This window comes from Amia ocellicauda, chromosome 11 (genome assembly GCF_036373705.1).
Source record: "Amia ocellicauda isolate fAmiCal2 chromosome 11, fAmiCal2.hap1, whole genome shotgun sequence".
Classification (NCBI taxonomy): Eukaryota; Metazoa; Chordata; class Actinopteri; order Amiiformes; family Amiidae; genus Amia; species Amia ocellicauda.
In genome coordinates this window covers 16197383-16210219 of record NC_089860.1, presented here as the reverse complement: position 1 = coordinate 16210219, position 12837 = coordinate 16197383, and positions in this window count along the sequence as shown.

Here is a 12837-nt window from a genome sequence, read left to right as displayed (position 1 = left end):
TTACTGAAACAAAGTAAAGTTTACAAAGATAGCATTTTACAAAGTCAGCAGTCGAGGCTGTCTCGTGGATAAAGTGGATTCAGTCCAAACAAAAGAGGTAAAAGAAAGAGGCTCCTTTTAATCCCTTGATCCAGAAAAGGTCTAAACTAAACCACACAGCTAAGACTTTAAAATGTTTGTTAATTAATAATAATATGAATAATTATATATTTATAGCATATGTATATGTATATATATAACAAGAATCAAAAGCTACAGAAAGACTTACAAACTATTTGTTTCTAAGATAACACATAACTTACTTGATATTACCATTTGGGTCTGGTTACCTAGAGGAGGTCTGTTTCTTCTATTACTTTCCCTAGCTTTGTTCAGCAGCAGCTGGGTTTTATGTTTAACAGGACTTCTGCCAGCACAAAACATATTTGTCAGCATGATCAAAAGATGGATAAATATAAGGGGATGACATCATTACTTTTAAATATCTTGCTGTAAAAGGCTGCATTCATTCTTTAATGATAACACATATTTTGTAAGTTTTCAGCTTAAATTATGTTCAGAGGGAATTCCTAAGTTGTGGATTTGAACCTAAAACTACAGCAACAAAATTAAAGTTTATCATGCTAAATACACAGGGTCATTTTGTGCTTTACCTTGTGTGTCACATATTTATATCATGTATTTCCTACACATCACTAGACAGCTTTCTGTTTCACATTACACAAAGGATTTGTTTGACAGTGTAGAAGCTGGTATGCCATTTCCACTCCTTTAAACTTTATGTTTCTTGAGTTTTGTTGACATACCGCGTAATTAAAGCATGTCATACACAGGGATATTCCAATCCAAACTGGTTAGATTCTCTGTTCTCTAATCTGCTTTATGAAATAAAAAAACTTAAAAGGAACAAAAGTCTCTACATTCTTTTGTATTTAATTGTATTTAACGAAAAGAGTAGCAGTCACTTGCACAAATAATTTATCTTCAAAGATCTGTCTGTGTATGTCACTACAGACAACATTTTTTTAACTTGTGCGATTACTCACTCACCTAGGCTTTAAAGTAGTGGTATAAAAAAAGATAAAAAACAAAATGAAATTCAGTGATTAATCACCCCCATGTATACATGTTCTAGTTGTCTTTACATAGAAACAGAAATGCATAATCACACTTGGGCCTACAATGTACAAATACTGTACAATAAGTCTTTATGTTGTACAGTTTTCATATTAGGTCAGAGGGGCTGAGAGCTCATGTACCTTAAGGATAAATAATTAAGTGTTTTCCTTTTTCACATTTCTTTGGGGGGCAAGAAAGGCCTCCTCATTGTCTGGCACCCGTTCCATCTTACTAGTTGTGGACACAGCAACAGCCTCTAGAAAAACAGCTCGGGGCCACCCAAACCTTACTGTGTGTACCAACAAATGTGCAGCTAGACAGAACAAACTCCCAATGAGAAAAGACAATTACATCTCACCCCTTTTTGAATAACCTTATTTGAATCTCTTGACAACATCTTGAATGACATTATCTGAGTCTCCACTCGGTGGGATTTCAAGAGCAACATTGTCATCTATGTTAGTTACCAACTGAAATGCACAACGGATGCAACACTCTGAACGTTGAATGTGTGTATTTATGTATTTATTTTCTGAAGACAAGAATACTACCCAAGGGGGATGGGACATCGCACATTACCATGGGGAACTCATGAACGATGTTTCTAACAAAGCTGCCTATTGGCCGCTGTGTTCTGTCAATCAGAAGACCCTCCCTCTGCCTGCCTTAACTAGTACAAAAGGAGCCGGAAGCGGGTTTGATGGCCTTTCCGCTAGTGGACTCATCCATTGTGGCAAAGCGTTCCCTCCCTCCGGTTAAGGCCAAATGGCAAGACCTTTCCTGGCCCAGTAGGCAGTGCAGGGTGATGACCTATCTAGTGGAGGCCTGGACAACATGCCTGCTTAACACCGGCAGACGAGCTTATACTTGACAAGTTTTGCTAAAAGCTGAAAAAACTAAAAAAGGGGCTGTGAGTGACAAGTAGGGTATTTAAAAATGAACAGGGTGCACACCTTTCACCTTGAAGGTCTGTCGCATACTTTAACCCAATCTCCCTTCTGGACACAGTGAAGATTTTGTTGTTAAAAGAAGAGAGAGGGAAAGAGAACACGGAAGACTCCCTCTGGGTTTGATTACTCATTATCTACATTGACACGGATGTCGAACAAGCAGCACCAATCTGTTTTGTCCAACGATTACTCTAAAATCTTTAGAAACCAAGTCTACAGCACCACCGTAAAGGTTTGAATAGACCAAGATCAAATCAATGATTTAAATATGCTGCACCCTCTGACATGATTTGGTTGATGCTAATAATAATTTGTTATTACTTATTTAGCAGTTGAATATACATAATAATATATATTATAAACAACAGCAATAATAATGATAATAATGAATGAGAGAAAATGCAGATAAACATAGATTCTTCAAATTCCAGAATGTGCCACAAAACTAAAAGAATAATGAAAGTAATTTACACAAAGCTCATAAATCAAACGCACAAACAGCCTGCCCAAAGCACTGTGATATGGTATAAATTGAGATGCAAATGAGCCATCTCTTGCAATGCAATCCTAATATCTTCATATTAAATGCTGTTTTGCAACTACAGCATACAACACCACACAATCAAATAGATGTATCTGTTCTATTATTTCTGTGGTCAATGAGGATACTTTAAAAAGCAGTTTCATTTAATTTCATTTTATATTATATGAGAGTGCATTAAATATTTATTTTTTTGACACATAGTATTAGCCTAGTCCAATTTGATCCACACCAGGCTTTCGTAAGATGAGGTCATCTCTGACATTACACACGGCACGCAATGTCTTTCCTGTGCAAGTGTGGAAAATCTCCGACCCTGTTCAGTTAGAAGCAGCGCGTTGCTAATTTGTTATAAGCCCACTCTGACTGCAGGTGAAAAGGTGAGGGGAAAGTGTACCTTTATTTTCTGTATCATCATTGTCTTCATGTATCGTAACTTTGCGTGTTAGTTATGTTTTTATTTCCCTCTCAACAGTGAGTTGTTTAAATTCTGACATCAAAGTATCATCAGATGTTATCTCAAGCAACTTCTCCTGCACAGGACAGATCCCCGGGTATGCCGGTGACATCAACAGTAAAGGGGTTCCTGATCCACTTTGGTGTGGCCTCTACTGGAAAATACTCTGAGAACTGTTCTTCCAATGACAAAAGATGCACAACAAATCACATCACAAACTGCAGCATCAAATGCTACACCATATGTGTGCAGATGGTTCTTCAGAGTTGGGAAAGCAGAGACATTGCCTGTCTGGTTTGTATTAACAAAAGCTGCAGCTTTTCATAGCAGTGATCTTGTCAGACACACCAAAAATTGATAAAGAGAGCCCTTGCAGTCCCATATTCAGCTCATTCAAACGTGAGAATATATCAGCCAGGTAGGCTAATTGTACCAGCCATACTGGATCATCAAATAGACTTGCCAAAGGAGATTTCTAAACATGCAGAAACATCTGGACCCATGAGCCTCTGCCCCTTGATAAACATCTCACTTCAGTATGTAGCAAAAGCTGCACATGTTCACTGCCCATTTCATTACAAAGCACACAGAAGAAAAATATGCTCCCCTGTATAGTTCTTGTTGGAAGTGGCTTACAGAACAGAAAGTCCTGATGGGACATGTCCTCAAAATCATATCTAATATAAACCTGCAAATTGGCCAAATCAGCTACATCAGTAGACTCATCTAATTGTAGTAGAAGGTATCCGCTCATCTTAATGCGCTCTATCAGCGCACTTCTGACATCATGTACCATATCAATAATTTTGCGAGTGAAAGGGGCACCAGGTCGAGCTGTTGAGCAGCTTTTTCTGCACACATAACGCGTCAGCTCTTTCCACAAAATGGTAAGCAAAGTCCGTCAGCACAGTGTGGGCGTGCCTGCTTTAGCAACGCGCAGACTCGCATGGTGAGATGCTTCCTGCTCGTTGGAAACTGCAGTAGCGCTGGTCCTTATGGTGGACGTGCGCTGCTTCAGGTCTTTAAGTTTCCTCCAGGAAAAATCTACAGGCTCAGATCCTTCGGGATGGCAGGTTTCGTGGTGACGTGGCGCCTCAGCATCTCACAGACACGACACGCCGCGGTCTCGGCTCTTCCTCCTTAGATAATGTGGGATCGTAGTGCCTTGCTGCCGTTTCCCGACGCTTGCTAACACCAGCAGTCTGTATGGGGTTCAGCAGCAGAGCTAGTGTGTCTGATGTGTCGGAGCTGGGCTAGTGCTCTGGAGTGGTCCTCTCAGCCATGAGCGCAGCTGGTGTTGCAGGTGTTGGTTGTAGTCGCTCTGCGGGCGGATGCGGCTACACTGAGCTCGAGAGCGGCGTAGCGAACAGGATCTATTTTGTTCTGTGCAACAACATATTACATATTATAAGACCACAGTTTGAGAACCACTGGTCTAGAGTATCTGACACGTTCACATCGTTCGTCTATCAGAGAGAGACGGGCAGCAACAGCTCAAAGACTGCGGTGAGTTTCTGCTTGGTGGCGATGAGTCACTTTCTCCCTTCATTGCGCTGCTGACGGTTTCTGACGTGTGTCTGTCCTCCTTCCCGCAGAGCCGCAGTGCCTCTTCCGCCGCGGAGCTGTTCCGCTGCTCGCTGTGCTCGGGCTTCGTCGCGCCGCCATGCTGCAGTGCCGGGCCGGCATCTCCTGTGCGCACCCTGCCGCAGCAAGTGGAGATGCCGGCGGAGCTGCCCCACCTGCCGCGGCCCGCTGAAGCCGCCGATGCGGAACACGGCCCTGGAGCAGGTGGCGGCAACGATCGGCCTTTCCTCCGAGGTGAGTCCCCGGTCTTGCGGGACCCAGGCCCTTACAGAGGCATTTATTTTAAAATAAATATTCTAAATAAAGTTATGTCCCATATGCAGGGGGCGCAAGTAGTTTCCAGTCCCAGTGTGTGTGGGTAGTGTTTCTATTGAAACAGTGTGTGCTGTGGGATCTCTGGGTATTACCGCCATTGAAACGTCATTCGTGTGCGCTGTCCCTGCAAGGGTTAAAGGGCCTCACAGCGGACACGGCGGCGCTTCATTGGAGACGAGTTCAGATTCATACTATAATGTAATCAATATATTAAAATAAAAAACAAGAAAGTATGACGTCGCCGAAAATGTATCTTATAAAAGACAGAGCTGTGGTTCAGTTGCACACCTTCCTGGTTGTAGTTCGTAGCGCATCCAGTTAAGCTGTGTGATGATGTTTGTGCTCGGTAATTGAGTACTGCTGTTTCACAATACAAACAGCAAGTCTTCCTGTTTTTGCTTTTTTGTGCTAAATCACGATGTCTCTGAGCCCACAATCACCTCTTGAACCCCCTCCTGTGAAACACTACTTGCCTAGCCTATACGTGCTATACATACTATACCCTGTACAATATAGTTTTTCATATGCCATACTTTTTGTTTGTATTTACTATTTCTCTGTGTGTGTGTGTGTGTGTGTATACATTTGTATAACATACACATATACCTACACAAGCAGACACTATAGGTATTTATTTATTGATCACTAATATCTGAGTGTGGTGCGGTGTTGGGTGGGGGGGTGCTGTCAGGCAGTCTGGTGGGGGTGGCAGTGTTCAGTTCCCTTAACCGATGAGCTCTTTTCCTCCACTGTTCGATATTGGATGTTTTCTCTAAGTGTTTCTTGCCTGTGTTGTATCAGTCCTGTAGCGCTGAGGTCACCACCGCCATATCCACCCACGGGGAAGAGCTGGCAGCCCTGTTTGTGTGTCCGGTGTGTTTCGAGCACGTGCAGCCGCCCATCCTGCAGTGCCGGGCCGGACACCTGCTCTGCAATGAGTGTCGGCCGAGGGTGAGCAGCTGCCCGTGCTGCCGCGAGCCGCTGACGCCAGACAGCAGGAATGTGGCCATGGAGAAGCTGGCCACCATGGTCCCATTCCCCTCTGAGGTGAGTCCCTCCCGTGACAGGCTGCCCCACTCGAGGGTCAGCCACAACAGTCCCCCAAAACTAACTGCCCCGCCCCAACACACAGCACTTACACACACAACACCCCACGGTCCCTCCACAGCACAGTCCAGATCTTTGCAGTACTGAGTGTGTCAGTGTGTTAGCAGTGTATTAATGAGCCTGGGCTGCTGTGGGGGTCATAGGTCAGGCCCTGTGCTCTGCCTGGTTACAAAGCCAAGCACAATGCAGGGCCCTGTTGACATGCCACGGCTGCTCTTCTGACAAAGTTGGTGTTTGCTCTGCCCATCATCCTCCTGTGTCAACTAGACCCATGTTTGGGAACCAATTCAACTCGGAAAAAAATCTAGTGTTTGAATGAACTTGTTCAGCTAAAACTATAACCGTCCAATTGCTTTCTGTCTAGTAATGAAAAAGGATCAGATAGTCCTCTGAGACGAATATAAAGACTGAATCGCCATGGGCAAACTTTCCATCATGCAAAATGCTGTATGTAAATAATAAATAACTGGGTAATTCACTAATTGTATTTCATTTTGAGATTTGCACCTGTTCTCATGTTTAGTGTGAAGCTGGGAAGATACCGTGTTGTGTGTTTCAATCAGAGCACATGCGATGACATCAAACTTTTTGTTTGTTTGTTGGACAGTAGGCCTATATTGTACGAAAAATAAAAAGTGTTGGAAGATCGATTCTTGGAAGTCACTCGAACATACTACATGAAGTACAGTACATTAATAGAGTGGTCTTTACCCAAATAATAATAATAATAGTAATAATGAGTAATCATTCAATTTTACTGTCACATTTTCAAGTAATATGAAGGCATATCAATACCATACTCACTTAAAAGCAATTGGGTTTCTTTCCCTTTCCTTATTACAAATGTAAAAAATGTATTGCAGTACAATAGGTTATATGCAAAATTCTTTATTAATATCTCCTAGTTAAAGTTACGTTTTTTCTTTGTTCTCCTTCAGTTGTGTTGTTAGAATCGGAGAAATAACAGAATCAATAAATATGAATCACATTATTTACCAACTCATATGTCAAAAATTAACCCTGACGTAAAATATACATAGCCCTAGACATGCAATAGAATGTGCTGGAAACAGTACCGAAAAGCATACAAACACACGGATGTGGCAATGTAGCATAAACAAACTCCTGAGGAATTAACACAGCAATTAATGCATTTTGGCTATTAGTAAAGCCTTTTCTCTTTACCAAAGCATTGATTTTGAATGAGAGACAGAAAAAACTGAATTAACCCCACACTCTTGTGTTAGACCCTTGTGTTTGCCCGACAATAGTACCGATGGTGAAATTAAATTAACATTGCAGACTGACGTGTGCCAGTGCCACTGTATTCAAGTAAAATACATCAAACAAACAACAACAAAAAGACTAAAACTAAATTCAAGGTAACGTTTTAAAAGGCCGCCTTTCAGTTTCAAGTAGCATGCAGAGGGGTCCTTGAGGGGTCAAATTTCAGAACTGTGAACTTTACACTCACAAAAGTAACACAGGATACTGAGGTCTGTGTAATATTTATAACCATGAAGCAAGACCATTGGCACTGGCAGCCAATCAGGGAGCTCTTAGCCAAAATATGTGATTTTTAAATTGATATGGTTTAACGGTTGCAACCGAAGTCTTAATTGTATGGTGTTTCAATTTAATTCAATTCAATTCAACGTCTCTGAGCTCAACTGCCACGTCCAGATGAAACAGTTTCTCAGTGGCCATGTGTTTATATTCATGCAGATATTTTTAAATCCATAGTGCAAAAAGAAGAATTACCTGCACACTTACTACAGCTCCAAACAATAAAAACGAATTATTTATCTCATGCTTCACAGGTTTTTAGCAACGTTTTGATCTACCAGAAATCTTCATCAGGATATGAAACACATTTGCAAACTCTCTGGTTAAATACTTAGTACTTATAGTTAATTTGTCAAATACACACAGGTGATTAAAAACACAAATTATTCAATCTCATTAATGAGAGTTATATACATCATCTTGCCACAATTCCATCAAAATACCTGCTGACATCGTCTCATTTATAATCTTTTTAATTTGATAAATATCACAAGACGCAGGTTTAAATAATTAAGTCATGGCACAAGAAATCACACATTAATAAATACACATAAAGATACATGCAATCTTATATCAAACAAAAACCTTATACATCAGCAAGGGTTATTTTCTTGTATTTTTAAAGATTAATCATATTCCTAATAAAAATAAGTTTACAAATATTTTCCCTCACAAAGAAGGTTTTAAATCAAATTCTTCATTAAGTCCTTTGGGAGATATCATATTTAAACAGTAAATCCAAACTGTCTCGGCGTAACAGCAATCGATTGATGTCTTACGGCATTAAATCCTTATATTTTTTAAGGATGCAATAGGATGTTTTCTTTGTATAAAATGTATTGCCACCCGTGTTCCCTTATCCTAGTCTTCAGACTCCTTTTTGTTTTACCAATGTCTGCTAGACCGCAGGGACATTTAATCATTTACATTTTGCATATTACAAGTGATAATGCCTTTAATTGCAATATTTTTACCAGATACAGGATGACAAAATGAGGAACATTTGTAGGTAAAGTTACATTGTGCATAGTGTCCACATTTATAATTACCATCAGCGATATCGCTAAGAAAAGTGGAGCGGACAACAGGACAACAGGCAGATCTGAATGTACCAATAAGTCTTTTCTCTTTGTTTCTCCCCTAAAACAGCCTTCAAATGCTTGTTTCTAGTGACATTTCAGAGGGGGATTCGACGATTTTTAGGGCCAATCATGCTTTGTATATAATACTCATACAATAATAACATGCTTATCATACATGAAGAAAAAATAATATGATTAAATAATTGTAATGGTTACTGTACTTTTGCCATAAGGACACTTATCTAAAGAAAAAAAAAGACTCAAACTTCAAATTTCAAGTGCTTTATAGTGTTGGGAAAAAGTCTAATAAATAAAACAACAAGAATAAGTAGAAATAGTACATTTTCTGGGGGAATGTCAAATTCATTAGTTGAAATCAAAGTTACTGTAGTTGTGGAATATACAGTACCTTTAAGGAATGTAGGTTCAAGTTTATTTGTGTTTTAGTTTTTTGTAAAGTCTAGTCTAGTAAAGTCTAGTTAAGTCATAATATATAATATTACAATTGCACAGGCGGATTGGCCATCTGGCAATTCTGGCAACATTTTTTAGCTAGGTGGGCAGGACCAATTGAAAACAAATGTGTGTGGTTCTCGCACTGTTTCTCTGTTGTAGCAGATTGATCTGAGGTTAACTAGGAGATGCACCCCACACTGAGGCCACTGATTTATATTTCAAATTATTTACAGTTTATTTTCTTTCTCTTATTTTTTTCAGTAGGCCTATTTGAAGAGTTTTTGTTTGCAGATATTTATACCGAAATCAAAAGGCCGACTGATTGGTTGCCTCCGCAGAGCAGCAAGACCCGTCCACAGCACCGCCACCGCCAATCAGGCGCTCCGGGCCGTGTAGAGGTGGCCTCACCCAGTGCGCGGATGTTTGAGCTGTTTTATATTTATACCCATGCCTTGTGTTTAAGTGAATGCAGAGAGAATTGTTTTCCATGCTTCCCCCCTACAAGTATCTTAAAATTGCCAGTATGATTGACTAACTAAGACTAATGAAATATATGCAACAGTTTTAGCTGTGTCTATCATTAATGGCTTATTAATTGGACCAAGACAAAGATTTAGTCTATATTTCTGCAACCAGACCGCGGTGTGCGTGTTTAACCCGTCTGCTCCGCAGCTCTAGAGTCCGGGCGGATATAATTATGATTGATCTGAACCGTTTGTGAACAACTATTGATCGTTAATAAATGACTGACGTCTGTAAAGACTTCGACAACTAACTGGGAAGGTGTTATTTTGTTGGGTGTTGAGACGACAGGAGATGTGCCGAGTGTAAGAGTTAAGAACTTTGAAATTAGGAAACTTCACATTTTGAAAATTCAACTGTCACTGGAGTAGCTGTCAGTCTCGTATGAATTGTATGCTGTATTCTATATTTGATAGAGCGATTTCAATTGCGTCATTAAGTTCACACCATACCGGAAGTGTGGCCATATTGGGGAAGGATAAAATCGATTATTTATTCCATCTTTATGCAACCCTCCCCCACCGGCAGGGCTAGAGTCTGGGCATATATTAACGATGTAAAGTGTAAGAGTTAAGAGTTTTGACTTATCATATGAAACTTCCAATGTTCAAACTTCAACTGTCACTGCAGTTTGAAAGTCAATGTTTTTTTTGTTTTTTTTAACTTTCAGTCTTGTAGCTGCTTTAAAAACCACAAGAACCATATCAGTGCAGTCATTAGTCACACAAGGACTCGATCAAATGAAGAGATGCAGACAGCAATGGAAATGATCAGACAGGATGATGAAGGAAATACTCAGAATGCAGCGCAGCACTTTAAAATGTGCTTGGTGTATGGGGCCATGTGGGCTCCAGACTCCCAAATGAATTTTCTTCCTCAGATTTTTTTACTTTAATTTCATACCTCTATTATTGTTGTTGTCGTTATTGTTATGTATCCTGCAATGTCCCTCAAATGGGATCATGCTGTTCTGAAATTGGACTCATGGCAGATGGTCACCCTATTTATATTGATCTATCTATCTATGCATTTAATTTCCAGTTTAAGAAGTTCCCACATCATCCCACAATGGCATCAGTAATCATTGATTGCAAGCTGGACCACACCGCGACAGAGCACACGCATGCGGTGTCTCCCAAGTCACGCAAAGTGCAGTACTGGAAGAGGTTCATTTTCATAACATCCCTGATGTCTGTGTGGCTAACAGTCTTGAAGGTAATGCCCCCCACCACCACCACACACAACTAAAGCATTATGAATATATAATTATGAAATTAAGTAATTTACATGTATTAAAGGAGTAACCCCCCCCCCCCCAAGACCCACAACTTAATTCATTCTAACCTCGTTTCCGCCTCAGGTTTTTTATTACACAGGATACCCCTATCTGACAGCGCTTGTGTACATCCTGGATGCTGTCTTCTTCTTAAACATTGCCTCTCATTTTTACATCAACTTTGAATCTGAATGGCACACTGTCACCAGTCAGGCACGAGTCCAGTACCTCAAAGGCTGGTTCGTGCTTGATGTGCTGTGCGTCCTTCCCCTCGAGCTGGTGATGTTTCAGTATGGATACTCCTTCTATTTTTACCTAAACCCTGCTCTTAAGATCGTCAGGTTGTTTCACTATATTGGTAAGTATCTCTCTCTCTCTCTGCTTTTTTCATATAGAAATAAATAAAAGCTAATTGTGTCACATTGGTCCCTGTCTCTTCTAGCATCCCTGGAGAAACATCTGGATGTCAATAAGGTGTACTTGGCGGACTTCAGATACGCCTGGGTTCTACTCCTGTGTATCCAGTTTGCAGCGTGTGGCTGGTAAGACATTAATTCCCCCTGCCTGCCCATGGATTGCGCCTCATAATGTTATACCAGAGGTGTGTTTGAACCTTTTGCTTGTTGTTGCATCTTTTCACTTTTGTTCCCAAGATTAATGTTGCACCTTGAGTGCTTAGAGACACTATTGGGAAACTCTGGGAGGCCTGTTAATCTAACGAATTGGGAATTTCAATCATATGTGTTTGTGTCTGGAGATTGTCTTTGTGAAACGTGTCTGTCTTCCTTTTGCTGAAAGGTATGCATTGGTGTGCAGGGCTGTGAAAGAAGCTGCACCAAACTGGAATCCTGGCTTACCTTACTAGGTTGTTGCTTTTTCTTCCTAGTCACATTATTTCTAGGACATTTAACACATTGATAAAAAACTAGAGCATCTATAAAGGGTGATATTTGAGTAATATTATAATTATTGATTCTGTTCCACAGATAATTCTATCACCTCACCTGACCAGTTATATGTTACCTCTCTTTACTTGTCAACTGTCACCTTATCTACAGATGAGTGAGTAAATGATGGCGTCACTTGCTTTACTTTGAAATCTCTACTGTTTGGATTGATAGCTAGCAGAGAAACACACACAGCTCAGTGGCTCAGTGCGGACGAGAACAATTTATTTTCACAGAGAGCACTCTCGCCATAAGCAGAGCCGGACAGTAACGGAGTACATTTACTTGAGTACAGTACTTAAGTACACTTTTGAGGGATCTGTACTTTACTCTAGTATCATTTTTGGGGAGTACCCATGACTTTACTCAAGTACATTTGAGAGGCAAATATTTTACTCTTTACTCCGCTACATTTCTATCCATAACCGTGAGTACCCGTAACTTATTCTAAAAAAAAAAAAAAGGAAAAAAGAAAAATCTCGGAAACCCTCAATTTGTTGTTTCCCTCTCAAACGTGATTGGATTGTGCAGGCGCCACTGATTGGGACAGCCTTTCAGCAATCACCTTCAGCTTTCCGCCAAAGTCAACTCCATGGTCAGATTTAGATAAGAGACGAAACCATGGACGAAACAATGGATGAAGACGCAGCAGGTCCCTCCCGCGAATGTGCCAACCCGTGGCCCCACCTCGCCAGACTATTTCAATTTTCTGAACAAGTTAATGATAGTTTTCGGTTCAAGTGTTTGCTGTGTTTACCAAAGTCTTGTATTTGCCTGACCTAATATTGCAGCACTTGTTAGAATGTCAGAAGCACCTAAATACTTTGCTGGTCCACGTAAATTAAAGTTAGTTGCACCTAGGGTTGCCAACTTCTGAAAAGAAAAATGCGGGACAATTGTGGTTCTTTACAGGAA